The sequence below is a fragment of the Lissotriton vulgaris genome, chromosome 3_1 (assembly GCF_964263255.1).
Source record: "Lissotriton vulgaris chromosome 3_1, aLisVul1.2, whole genome shotgun sequence".
Classification (NCBI taxonomy): Eukaryota; Metazoa; Chordata; class Amphibia; order Caudata; family Salamandridae; genus Lissotriton; species Lissotriton vulgaris.
Genome location: NC_141689.1, coordinates 2,118,169,737 through 2,118,182,076, shown reverse-complemented (window position 1 = coordinate 2,118,182,076; position 12,340 = coordinate 2,118,169,737).

Sequence of the window (12,340 nt, the reverse complement as noted above, 5' to 3'; positions counted from 1 at the left end):
TGTCGTTTTTATGGGCAGTAGCTTTGTCGCATTCTGTGAACCAGACCCCCAGGTATTTGTACTTCGAGGCAGATGAGATGAACAAGGGGCCCATGGAACATTCAACTTGTTTTATATGCTTATGACTGCCAATACAACAATTTTGGTTTTGTCGGGATTGATGGTAAGAAAATTATTTACATTGTAGTTGTGTAGGGTGGTCAAAGCACGCTGGAGTCCCACTTTAGTGTGGTCCATGATGAGTATGTCATCTGCGTATTAAACAATGTGCAGAGGGCTATGATCTAAGTAGGGCGGAACCAGACAGCTGTTCCCCAGAGCTTTCGCCAAATCAGCTGTATACAAATTAAAAAGAAGCGGTGCCAACATGCAGCCTTGTTTCAAACCCTCATTGGTGCGAATTTTAGCAGATAGAGATGTAGGGCCTGTTTTCACTCACACCCAGGTGTCAAAGTAGAGAGAAACATTGGCCATCAGGAGAAATGAGGGGATTCCCCAGCTTGCTAGTTTCTTCCAGAGACTGTGTCTTTTAGCCTTGTCGAATGCTGCGCTAAACTCAATAAAACAGCAGAACAGCGGGGGTTGATTCTGTCGGGTTGTTTGATGGCATATCGCAGATAATGCAGTTATATTATCAGTTGTTGCAGCTCCTGTGCGAAAGCCAGTTTGAAAAAAGGGGAGGAACTCATGTTCTTCTGCCCAACATTCCGTTTTTTTAAGTAATGTTAGGGCAAATGCTTTAGTTTCCAGATCTAATAATGCTATTAGGTGGTAGTTGCTTGGTTTTCGGGGGTCTCCTTTCTTAAAAATCAGGCATAATATTGATCCCCGCCAGGCTTCTGGGGTTTTGCCCAAAATGTATGTGGTATTAAAAAGAGGAGTTAGCAACCCTGCGCAATCTTCTGGGGCACAGTGGAAGATAATGCGTGGGAGGCCGTTTGGGCCTGGAGCTCCGGTAGCCTTCATTGCCTTTATTAGCTTTGCAATTTCCGAAGGTGAGTTCAAGTCTTAATCTTCTTCTACGTTCGGTGGATAAGACAGCTTAGAGTACATGTGCTTGCTGGCGAGAAACAGTCTGCTGACACAGTCCTCCCAGTCCGATGCTGAGACCCCACTTGACCTTGATGTCCCAAATGATTTTAGATTATTCACGTACCTCCAAAATTTAGCTAGCGATCTTTCTTTGAGCATAGTGAAGATTTTTTTCCATTCCTTCTCCTGTTGGGCTGATTTCAAAACCTGGATAGCCTTTTTCTGGATTTTCCAAGCTTTTTTTAAGGTTTCTAGATTTCTAGATGTTGGGTTGAGCTTCCACCTGTGAGTTCAACTCCTTAAATATTTCTGTGAGGGATTGATGTTCCGTTGATGTAGGAGTTTCTTTACCTGGCGGGGTGTCTGCAATGAGTGCTTAGGGAAAGCCTTTCACTCTTGAAGTGATTCTACAAGAGCTCTAGTCATGGAGTCCCAGTTCATATGCCGTAGTCTCCCTTCGCAGAGCCATTTGCCCACCTGAGGCAAAAAGAAGGGTTCCCACTTAATTCTCCTGACCAAAGTATAGATTTCACCTCCTGTCGAGATACCCAACTCCCGGCCGTTGTCTACAGTCAGATGATTTAAGTCCAAATATGTGTTGCCTCTTGATGACAGGGCACTTTTGAATCTGATCTGCTGACTGTAAGCCAAGTGACGTAAGAAGGTCGTTGAGTTCTTATTGTTCCTTGCTCTTGTGCAAGACATTGCAGTATCTGCCGAGGGATTTATTGTTGAAATCCCCTGCCAGTATATCTTCGTGGGAAGGATTGGATTCAATGATTCCTTTTATGCTGGCACACAGGGAACTCATAGCGCAAGTTCTTTTAGTATTGCAGGGGTTGAAGTAATTTGAGTATTCCGGGGGTTGAAGTAGTGTGAATAGGATAGGGTTTACAGAGGTGAAGGATGTAGGAGAGTGGAGGAGAGTGTTGAGAAAGAGGCGAGAGTAAGCAGCAAATGTCAATTTAAGGACAAAGTTGGCCATTCAGCAAGTAATGCATTCCCATTTTAAGCAGCTTTTCAATAAAAACATTTTCAGTTCTTTTGTGAAATGCTTGTCTTCCCCATATCTTATTTCAGCTGGGATGAGGCTCCATATTGATGGGGTATCCCAGAGAGAGATTGTGAGATGGCTACATGCTTTCCCTTTGTTACTTCAGGCAGATTACAGTTTTGCACCTTAGATGTTTACTCTCCACTGAAGTGTTTGAGGTGGAGCACACGTAATTTGGCTGGGCAGAGTGGAAGGCTTTGAATGTAATCCAGTCCACTTAAAATTGCATTCTGGTCTAAAGGCCAGCCAATGCAGTTCTTTAAGTAGAGGAGTAATGTATATAATAAAACACAGGACCTTACCCGTATGCCTGATACCAGAACCGGGGTACAGAATATAAGCAAACAAAATGGTTCCGTGGGACTCTTTTTCTTATGCAATAAATACAACTCTCCCTTTACATGTAAAACATTTAGCTCAATTTATTCTCCAAAATAGGTGTAGTATAAGATATACGCACAATCAAATTAACTGCAACAGGTTGGTGCTCAAAAAGTGCAGTGGTGTGCAACATTTACACCGATACATATGTACAAGTGCGATGTCACCACGATTTCAGAAACACAAAACAGTCAACAGTATATTCAATGGTTCCTGATTCCAATTAGATTTTGTGACAGACCATCCCTTCTAAAATTGTTGATGTTACGACCCTATAAGCAATTTTCAAGGGTGTCCTCAGGACATAAATGTGCAGTATGGCACAATGACTCCAAGCAGTATACATTGTTCACAACAACTCACACACAGCACATTCAGCGCTGTTCCAGATTTGTTGTGATCATGATACACATATCCTCTTCCGTCAGAGCTCTTAGCGGCTCCATGTACAGATTGAAAGTGGTGGAGTTAGAGGTGGCTGTTTGTGGAAGTTTACTTTTGCTTAGGAATGGGGGAATGACTTTACATATCCAAATAACAACCCAGCTAAGCTTCGTGGGATGGAGGGAAGGAGAAGTAGATTGGCTTTTGTGAAATGTACCCTCTTAGACAGTCGTGTAACCACAAGAACTTACGCATTACAAATTATAGGTTCCCAATCAGAATTAATTTAATTGTGGAAAGAACCTACCACCAGTATATATGTGTACAGCAAGGACCTAGGAATAACAAAAGATTGCATGGCTAACCTCACACACCAATCTAGGTGTCATGCTTGATCATGGGGCCACCACATTCATCAGAAATAATTATAGTGTTGCATGGGTTCCATGATTGCAAAATGTACTTCCTGGAAAGGGGGTACATGATCCAGTTTGTGTGCTACAAATTTCAAGCTTGTTCCAAAAGTAATTTCTTTATTCCAGGAGGGCCAAACAGATAATTAATACAAATTGATGATGCATAGGAACTACTATTTCTCCAGCATCAAGTTTGTCAACATGTTTCAGACATAGAGTGGCCCCAACTCAGGGCCCCTGGCTTTCATCAGGACCAGGATCCCTAGTTCTGCATTGATTCCTCATTCATACAGCATCATGCAGTTGCATTGCCATAAATCATGCAGTAGGTGATCAGTATACTTGTAGTTTTCACATCTTTATTCGGATGTTCCTGGTCCTGTAAAATGTCAAATAAAAGAAACACAAAAACAAACCAAAAAAGATAAGAAGTACGATATCCTCTTTCTACATGATTTAGTTTTTGGCCACTGCTAAAACACACATGAAGAAGTAGTTGTCAGTTGACTAATGTCTCAAATTGTTGAGCCTAAGCACCATATTTACTCTTACCCTGTGAGGAAGCTCTGGGCCTTTACGTCAATGGCCCATTGTTGTAGCCTGAGAAGAGAAGGGGTTACTGACATGTTTAGAGCAATAAACTGTGTTTTCAAATGTGAACACATATTAAGAGTCTGAGTCCGTATCTTACAGTTAAAAAATGGAAAATTAATTTATTTTAAACTCAAAACCAAGGCAATGTAAATCAGACTCAAAAACCTACTGTAAATATACAGAATTATTAAAGGAAGTCCAAATCGACGTACAGTATTGGTTCTTAACAGCAAAGAGCAAACCAAGACTTCAGCAATTGCAATGCAAATGATTGAGAACAAAGTGTGATGAGTTGACAAATGGTTTCAATCCCTCTCCCCATACATGGGAAATAATTGCACTATTCCAGTCATTCCAGAAGCAAGAAGATATGTCAGCATCAGATCATTTTTAGCATAAAGCCACACAATCAGAAGTCAGGAGAGATCAGTACCTCTCGAAGTCTAAAAGACATCTTTCTGACTACAAGAAAAGTTCACTAATAAGAAACACGCAGAAAGTTTGAGACACATGGCTTCACATTATTCAACCTCATTATTTCCATTCACAATGAAGAATTCCAGTGTCTGGTATGATACTCCCATTTTCCAGTCTTTGCTTCTGATGCATCCATGAATTCCTCCCTCCGACAGATATTTCCAACTGGTAGCACTCCCTTGTTTTTCTCATTAAATTTAATTGACCATGCCAGTTTTTCCTCGCCTCACTATTTTAAAAAGTAATGTTCTTTCAGTAACTAAGAATGCTTTGGTCTGTACCTGCAAAAGGGAGAAATACATTGCAAACAACTTCACATTCTATGTTAAATGTCTCAACTATAAGCTTAATGCCCACAGTTACGCGAACTTAACAAGTTAGTTTCAAAACCATATAATTGTTCAGCACACATACAATCCTGTAATTACATTAATATATATAAGGTTATTAATCTATATTGCACTTTCACACATTAATACACTTTTAGGGCCATATGTATCAAGCTATTTCGAGATCCCAAATGCTGCAAATTGCAAAAAAACAGTGTTTGCGATCACAAAATAGCATGTCCCAATATATGACAGTGTTTCGCATCGACAAATTGGTATTCTCAAAAATTGGGATTACCAAATTTGCGAGGCAACAAATCTGAAAAAAAACCTTTACGAATTCACACTATCTGAGTCTCATATTACGCATTCGCAATATTGTATGTTGCAAATTGCAAATTCGCAATATAATGTATCAAACATTCACAAATTGCGAATATGTAGAAATCACAATTTTGCACCTTTAATTTACCACCAACTCAAGTCAGGTGGTAACCAGGTGCAACCCATTTAAACATGTCTGCAGGCCTCAGTGTTTTTCATAATGACAGAGCTGTATGTCATAGTGAGGAGGATGCGGATTCAAGCAGCAGCACAGAGAAGGAGGAGAAGACAAGAACGCATTTTCAAAGTGCCCATTACCTTGTTCCAGCAGACAGAGGAAGAAATACATGAGAAGTATAGGCTGGACTCAGCTACTATACTAGACTTGATAGCTGACCTCAAGTGAAAATCCAACACCCAGGACCCAAACTATTCCGACACATGTGCAGGTTCTCTATTCACTGCACTTACTGGCATCAGGGAGCTTCCAGGGGGTGATAGCTACAGCAGGAGAGGTGTCCTAGAGTTGCCGGTTGTGCTTCTTTCATGCATTCTTGGATGCAGTGGTACAGAGATACACCTTTTACATCAGATTCCCCACCACACAACAGGCATTGCAGCAGACCAAACTGGATTTGTACCAGATAGCCCAGTTTCCCCATGTTCAAATCAAATCAAACATATGAAAAGATGTTTTGTCCAATCATTGGTATCAGGAAATGAGACCATCCCAAAAAATGACCCACAACGAAAACAGGCCAAAAGCATACGGGAGAAACTACTCTGTACTAGTATCAAGTAGAATTGTAAGCCTATAGAGGTGGATATCAGATGAATTGCCATGACCGATTCCTTCTCTTTCTCGATGAGCCAACGTTTATTCTATAGGTGGTTCAAGTTGTGTGCCTTAAGCGATTGTCTGGAGACAGATTCCAAGCTGCAGGGTTTATCAAAGTATTCCTGGTTGCCTATGTCATGTGGCATGGTTTTTATATATCTGATCCATGGCAAATTCCCGACCCCATCTAGCTTGAGACAATCCATAATTACGTCTCTATTGAAACCTGTCTCTATAGACACCCATACTTTATTCCATAGTAGGTGGAGGTTGATCTTAATAATACCAGAGATATATGAAAGACCCAGGGGCATATTAGCAAGAACCTCGTTAACATTATCGGTGTTGTAGCAGCAGGAAACTGCAGCTAAATTGGCGATAATGGGCTTGGTAATATGCGTTATAGAATTTCAATAAAAGCCCATGTTAGATGTGCAGGACATCTAACTTGGGCTTCTATTGTAATTCTATAATGCATATTAGCAAGCCAATTATCGCAGTTTTAGCTGCAGTTTCCTGCCGCCAAAACGGCGATAATATTAACAAGGATCTTCCTAATATGCCCCTAACTTCCCTGTGGCAGCAATAAGTGTCGGTCGAAATAGGAATCGCCAACAAATAGCGCATAAAGGTATTTTCACATATTGTATTTGGTCCGTACATTCAGTACCACATATGCCAGCCCTATATGTGCCTGTTGAGATACATTTAGATTTATAGATGTCCAGCAACTCAGGAACGGGTCTTCCACCTAAATTTTTAGAGAATTTGGTAACCAGGCACGGCTGGTAGTAGGTGTAACTGCAGGGCGGTGATGTAGGGAAGGGGAGGAGCAGGGTGGGGGGTTGTAATGTATGGATTACGGACTATAACAGGTAACTAAACTTATAAATAAATAAAACGAATTTCGTTGTGTGTACTGCATCACCAAATGCGATGCAGTGCACACAACAACATTCATTTTATTTATTTATATGTTTACTTACCTGTTATAGTCCGTAATCCATACATTACAACCCCCACCCTGCCCCTCCCCCTCCCTACGTCACCGCCCTGCAGTTACACCCACTACCGGCCGTGGCTGTTGATAACTGCTCCTATGGCTCTCGAGAGGGTCAGCTTCCTGACATTCATGGCCCCTTTCCAAGAACCCTTTCTATCGAAAGTTATTCCTAATTAAGAGAATTTATCCTTGCTTTCAATTTTTTTATTATCAATAAAGATGTCAGGTCTTTCTCATTTTAGTCCCGCAACTCATTGTAAATGTCTTGGGGATATTTACCTGTAAGTCCCTCTCTGTCATATAAGCAACACAGTTTGAGACAGACCTTTGCAAGCCCAGCTGTGTCCGAGACATTATAACAGCGTCATCTGCGTATAATAAAATGGGAACCTGGGTGTCCCTGATGTTTGGATTATTGCATTGATACTCGCTCAAGTGCTGTCCTAAACTCTTTTTATAGAGCGAGAAAAGAAGGGGGAAAAGAATGCACCCCTTCCCACCCCTCTTTTTATGTGGAACTTGGCTGAGCATTCCCCCTGTTTCCCATATCGTACCCTTGCACCTACCCCCTGTATAATTCCTTTATGAACAACAACAGGGATGGATCCAACTCTAGATATTTAAGAGTTTCCCACAGTTTGACGTGTCTGACACAATCAAAGGCGGAACTTAAGTCCACGAAGGTGAGGAAAAGTTTGCTCTTCTTTGCTTTTGTATATTTAACTATAATCAGTGACAATTTTAGTCCCTGTTCAGCGGTACCTAAACCTGGCTAAAAACCATATTTGAAGACTGGTAAGACTCCTATCTCTTCCACCCATGTCTCAAGCTTATTTAAAATTACCCTTCCTGCTAGTTTCATAAAAGCATCCAATAAGGAAATCGGACGATAACAACTAGGTTAATTTCTATTCCATTTCTTGAGTATAGGTATCACAATTCATCAGCCCAGGTGGGAATCAACCCATGGCGGTTGCAACTAAATAATACATTTGTTAAAAGAGGGGTTCATAACCCTATATTAAATTTGTAAACATCAACTGGGACACCATCCGGCCCTGGTGCTTTCCTTGAGGTGCTCTTGTTGATAGCTCTAGTTACCTCCTCAAGGGTAATATCAATCTCTAAAGAGAATGGTGCATGGTCAATATTAACATCTACTCTTGGTGCTGCTATCGCTGTTGTATTATCATCTGTGGTCTCATCCGTGTAGAGCCCAAAAAAATATTCGACCAACGTGTCCCCACTAATAGCCATGTCTATATTATCAATGTCTCTATTATTAAGGAAGGGGCATTGACCACTCTCCAAAAACCAGTGATATCTTTATTTATGCAAGCCTCATGTAGAGCCTCCCATGCCTCCCTTTTTAAATATGCCTTACGTTTATTTAGAGCCAATTGGTACAAGGATCTTGCCTAGCTTAGTTTATCCTTGCACCTCGGTTGATTATGCACACCTATTTTTAAGTGGTTATGGACCTTTGTACATTCTTTATCGAACCATCCCTGTGCGGGTTGCTGTCCTTGTCACTTTTCTCGTATTAGCAACTTCCGGGCCTCAGCTGATATCTTAAGGAAGGCCTTAAATATTTCTTTATCCTCCCTGTCCTGTGAGAGGCATGTCTCTATTTCCTCTAAGGTGTTATTAATCAGGCCTTGGAGGAATGCCACAGGGTCCACTTTTGCCCAGTTTAGAGTGTACCCATTGGTGCTGGCAAGGTGGATGTCGAAATTATATTGTGAATTCCCATCAGGTCTTCTCGCCAGCCCTCTTAAGGAGAGATCTAGGCAAATTGGGTAATGATGGCACATTGAGATGTCAAGGGTCTAGCAGGAAAGTACATTGCAGGAGTATCTCTTAGAAATTAGGGCAAAATCAATGATAGAATTACATCCCCGTTAAAGGTCGGTTGAAAATTAATTTGCGTAGAACATTGGAAGGCTATGTCATTTAACAGATCTACTAGACAGGTATGTGCGAAGTGTGAAGGTGTATCTACATTGTCCTTCCCCAAGCCACAAATGACCTGTTTGCTTCATTGATACAAGGGACATTTAAAATCGCCCACCCAGATAATGAACATGTCTCCTGTCAATTTTCCTTCAAGCTTTTTTAGGGATATACATACATTCGATAGAACGTTCAATATCAACATTTTAGGTATGTTGTTATATAAATTTATTAAAACTACGTACTTTTGCCCTTCTAAGTTCATGATCATGATCTGATGAAATTCACTGGCATCTGTGATTTTCACATTATACACCCCAGCTGAATTAGAGACTTATGGGCATAGGCCTCCTGTGTTACGACCATATTTACTAATGCACACTGTGTTGCACGCTGTGGTGTTAAAAGTTAAAAAAACATTTATATGCATCTCCTCTATTGTCCATGTTTCCTAGAGGCAAATTATGGCATAGGCATCAATATAAGTTAACCGCTGAGGGTCTTTCACTTTAGTTAATAAACCTGCATTGTTCCAAGTTAATATTTTACATGATCTACTAGTGTATGGGTTAAACAATTCTCCTATGTTTGCCCTTTGTATATCTGTTGTAGTATGTTCAGTTTGACCATTATTAATGTTGCTTAGGATGTTTGCTGGGACTACACTTCTGTCCCCCCCCCGGTAGAACCTTTGGTCTGTAGTTGATCTAATGCCTTCTTGTGCTGGGTATTAGATTCAGGTCCCTCATTTACTGCGTGTCTCTCCCTTAGCGGAGTCATGCCCCTTTTCCTTAGGTTCTCCTCCCTCCCCAGATTTGAGATGGGTCAATCTAGATCTTCCATTCCCGTTAATGGTTCAAAGTGATTACAAAGTGGGAGGTTCCCACCTCCTGTATATCCCATAGAGGAGGTCCCTTCCATGCATAGGGACCCAAAGCAGATTGTTTTCCGTCGGGCCTATGTGGACCCAGGTGTGGTTGATAAAAAGCTCCTCATGGCAATACATTGATTGCATCATTGATAAAGAAAACATTCCCTAACCTGTTTAAGATTGCATGTACTAACCTGGGGTCATTAAACGTCAGAACTACACAGTCTCCCTGAAGTTCTTTTCTTTCTTTACCCACCCATGCAACCCGCCTTACCATTTTGATATTTTTTAATAGCAGGTCCATTAGGCCACTATGCCTTCCCAACCAGTGGAGAGACTTATTACGGCGATCTTACCATGTTTCTAATTCTGGTGTCTTCGGTGCTGTTGCATTAGCCAAGATGACCATATATGGTGTAGCTGCCGGAGGCAAATCAAGGCGAGTGTGTGTTTGGGACTCTTGGGTTAGCCTTAATTCCGTGGGGTTTGTCCCTAATACATTATATGTCTATTCTTCTCCCCCATTGACCTACTTGTCTCAGTGGTGTCATGTTGTTCTATCATATCTATGTTTGGTCCACAAGTTGGGGGTCCAGAATAATGTCCCTAATTACTGGGTTTACTGGGATTGGAGTAACTGTATGGATCGCATTTGTCGGCCCAGATATAGGAGACCTTGACTGGGCATGTATCGATCTCCCCTCATAGTTTGTACAAGTTTTACCCATTAGGTTCCCCTCCAAATTTGCCACTATCTCCGTCAGTTTCCCCAGGGAACCCACCATATAGTTATGCAATGCATCTATACTTTTAGATATTTTTTCCAGTGCCAATAATTGACCCTCTAACTGGGCATGCATTGTGAGCTTTTCTGTGCCCGCAGTACTTTTGCGGGAAAGTAGTTTCTGGGATGACAGTTTAGCCTGAGTTGCCCTTTTCTTGCATTGGGAGCTCTTTTTACATCTCCCCAGACCTTGCCCTCCGTGTTTCTGGATAGTTCGGCCCTCCAGACTTCCGAGATTTTTACTACGCTTCAGGGGTGGTTGTATATCCTCCATCAGGTCACTCAGATTACTCTGGACCATGTGTTCCGAGATTTTGTGGACCCTGTGCAGAGTTGTTCTCATTTAGGGATGTTAAGGGGTTAGAACTGCAACCTCCCTCCTCCCTTGCTGGGGGCCGCCTTCCTTTCGATAAAGACTCCTCCACCGTGCTAATTTGGTCTTCATGGGCCCCCATAACCCTGGTAAGATAAGACAACAATGATGTTTGACCCGCTAACCTTGCCTCTTCATTAACAACACTAGCTGCATGACCCATATTCCTTTTCGTCATAGTTAAAGAAAAGTTTTACAAAGGGGGCACAACAAAATTAATAACAAAACTTGAACAGGCTTACTTCTACTAATAGTAGACTTTTGGCCTCAGAGGGTCCGCTGTGCGAGCTTAGGCAGATGGGCCAGCCCGGCCTCTATCGGTCCCTGATGGGAAGCGACGGCTCTGCCCGGGCGCCGCCTTCGCGCATCCCACGCTGCAGAGGTCCGGCGCGGCTTATGAAGCTCCGCCGTCGCAGTGTCAGCGTCACCCAGTGCCCGATGGACAGGGGCCGCTGGGAGTTGTAGTTTACTCATTGGCAGTTCCCCTCACGGCTTGACGGAAGGAAGCTGGAAGTCCGCCGGTCCACTCATCCCAAGGGATATCACGGCGCTAAGAACAAGGAAAGCTGCTGAGGTGTATTCCGAAAACTTACGGCTTGGGGAAGAGATACGTTTTAAGATTCCTTCTGAACTGAAGATAGTTGGTGGTATGTCTTAGGTCAGAAGGGAATATACACACGTCTCACTCGGGGTGAATTGGCGAAGGATACCTGCTAGGTAAATGCATGTCACTCCCTCTGATATGCTCTTTAGAGCTGTAGAAATAGGACAGAGATTAACCGTATGTCTTTCAACCTCGTATGTTTCAAAGCTCTGATTTTATCTGTTTTAACTTGGTCTCTCCGCTTTTAATCCTTTGTGTATATTTTAATATATCAAATTGCTGCACTACTCACTCGCTCTCAGAAGTTCCTACTTGGCTGGTCCGGACCCTCCTTCACGCACGCTCTCACGTAGTCTAGCGACCGTGAGACTGTCAGCTGCCTCCACAGCAGGGCTGATTGGTGGGGAGGGGCCAGGGGTCAAGGGGGCATATAATCCCACGCTGGAGCAGACGCGCACTCAAAGAAGACACGCTAGCCCAGGCAGTACATGCTGTTTGTTTTAAAGCTCTGATTGTATCTGTTTTAACTTGGTCTCCCCACTTTTAATCGTTTGTGTGTAAAATATATCAAATTGCTACACTACTCACTCGCTCTCAGAAGCTCCTAGTTGGCCGGTCCTGACCCTCCTTCCCACATGCTCTCACATAGTCTAGCGACCGTGAGGGTGTCAGCTGCTGCACAGCAGGGCTGATTGGCGGGGAGGGGCCAGGGGTCACAGGGGCATATAATCGCACCCTGGAGTGGATGTGCACTCACAGAAGACGCGCTAACCCAGATAGTGCATGCTGTTTTGTTTTAAAGCTCTGATTTTATCTGTTTTAACTTGGTCCCTCCGCTTTTATTCCTTTGTGTGTATTTTAATGTATCAAATTGCCGCACTACTCACTCGCTCTCAGAAGCTCCTACTTGGCCGGTACTGACC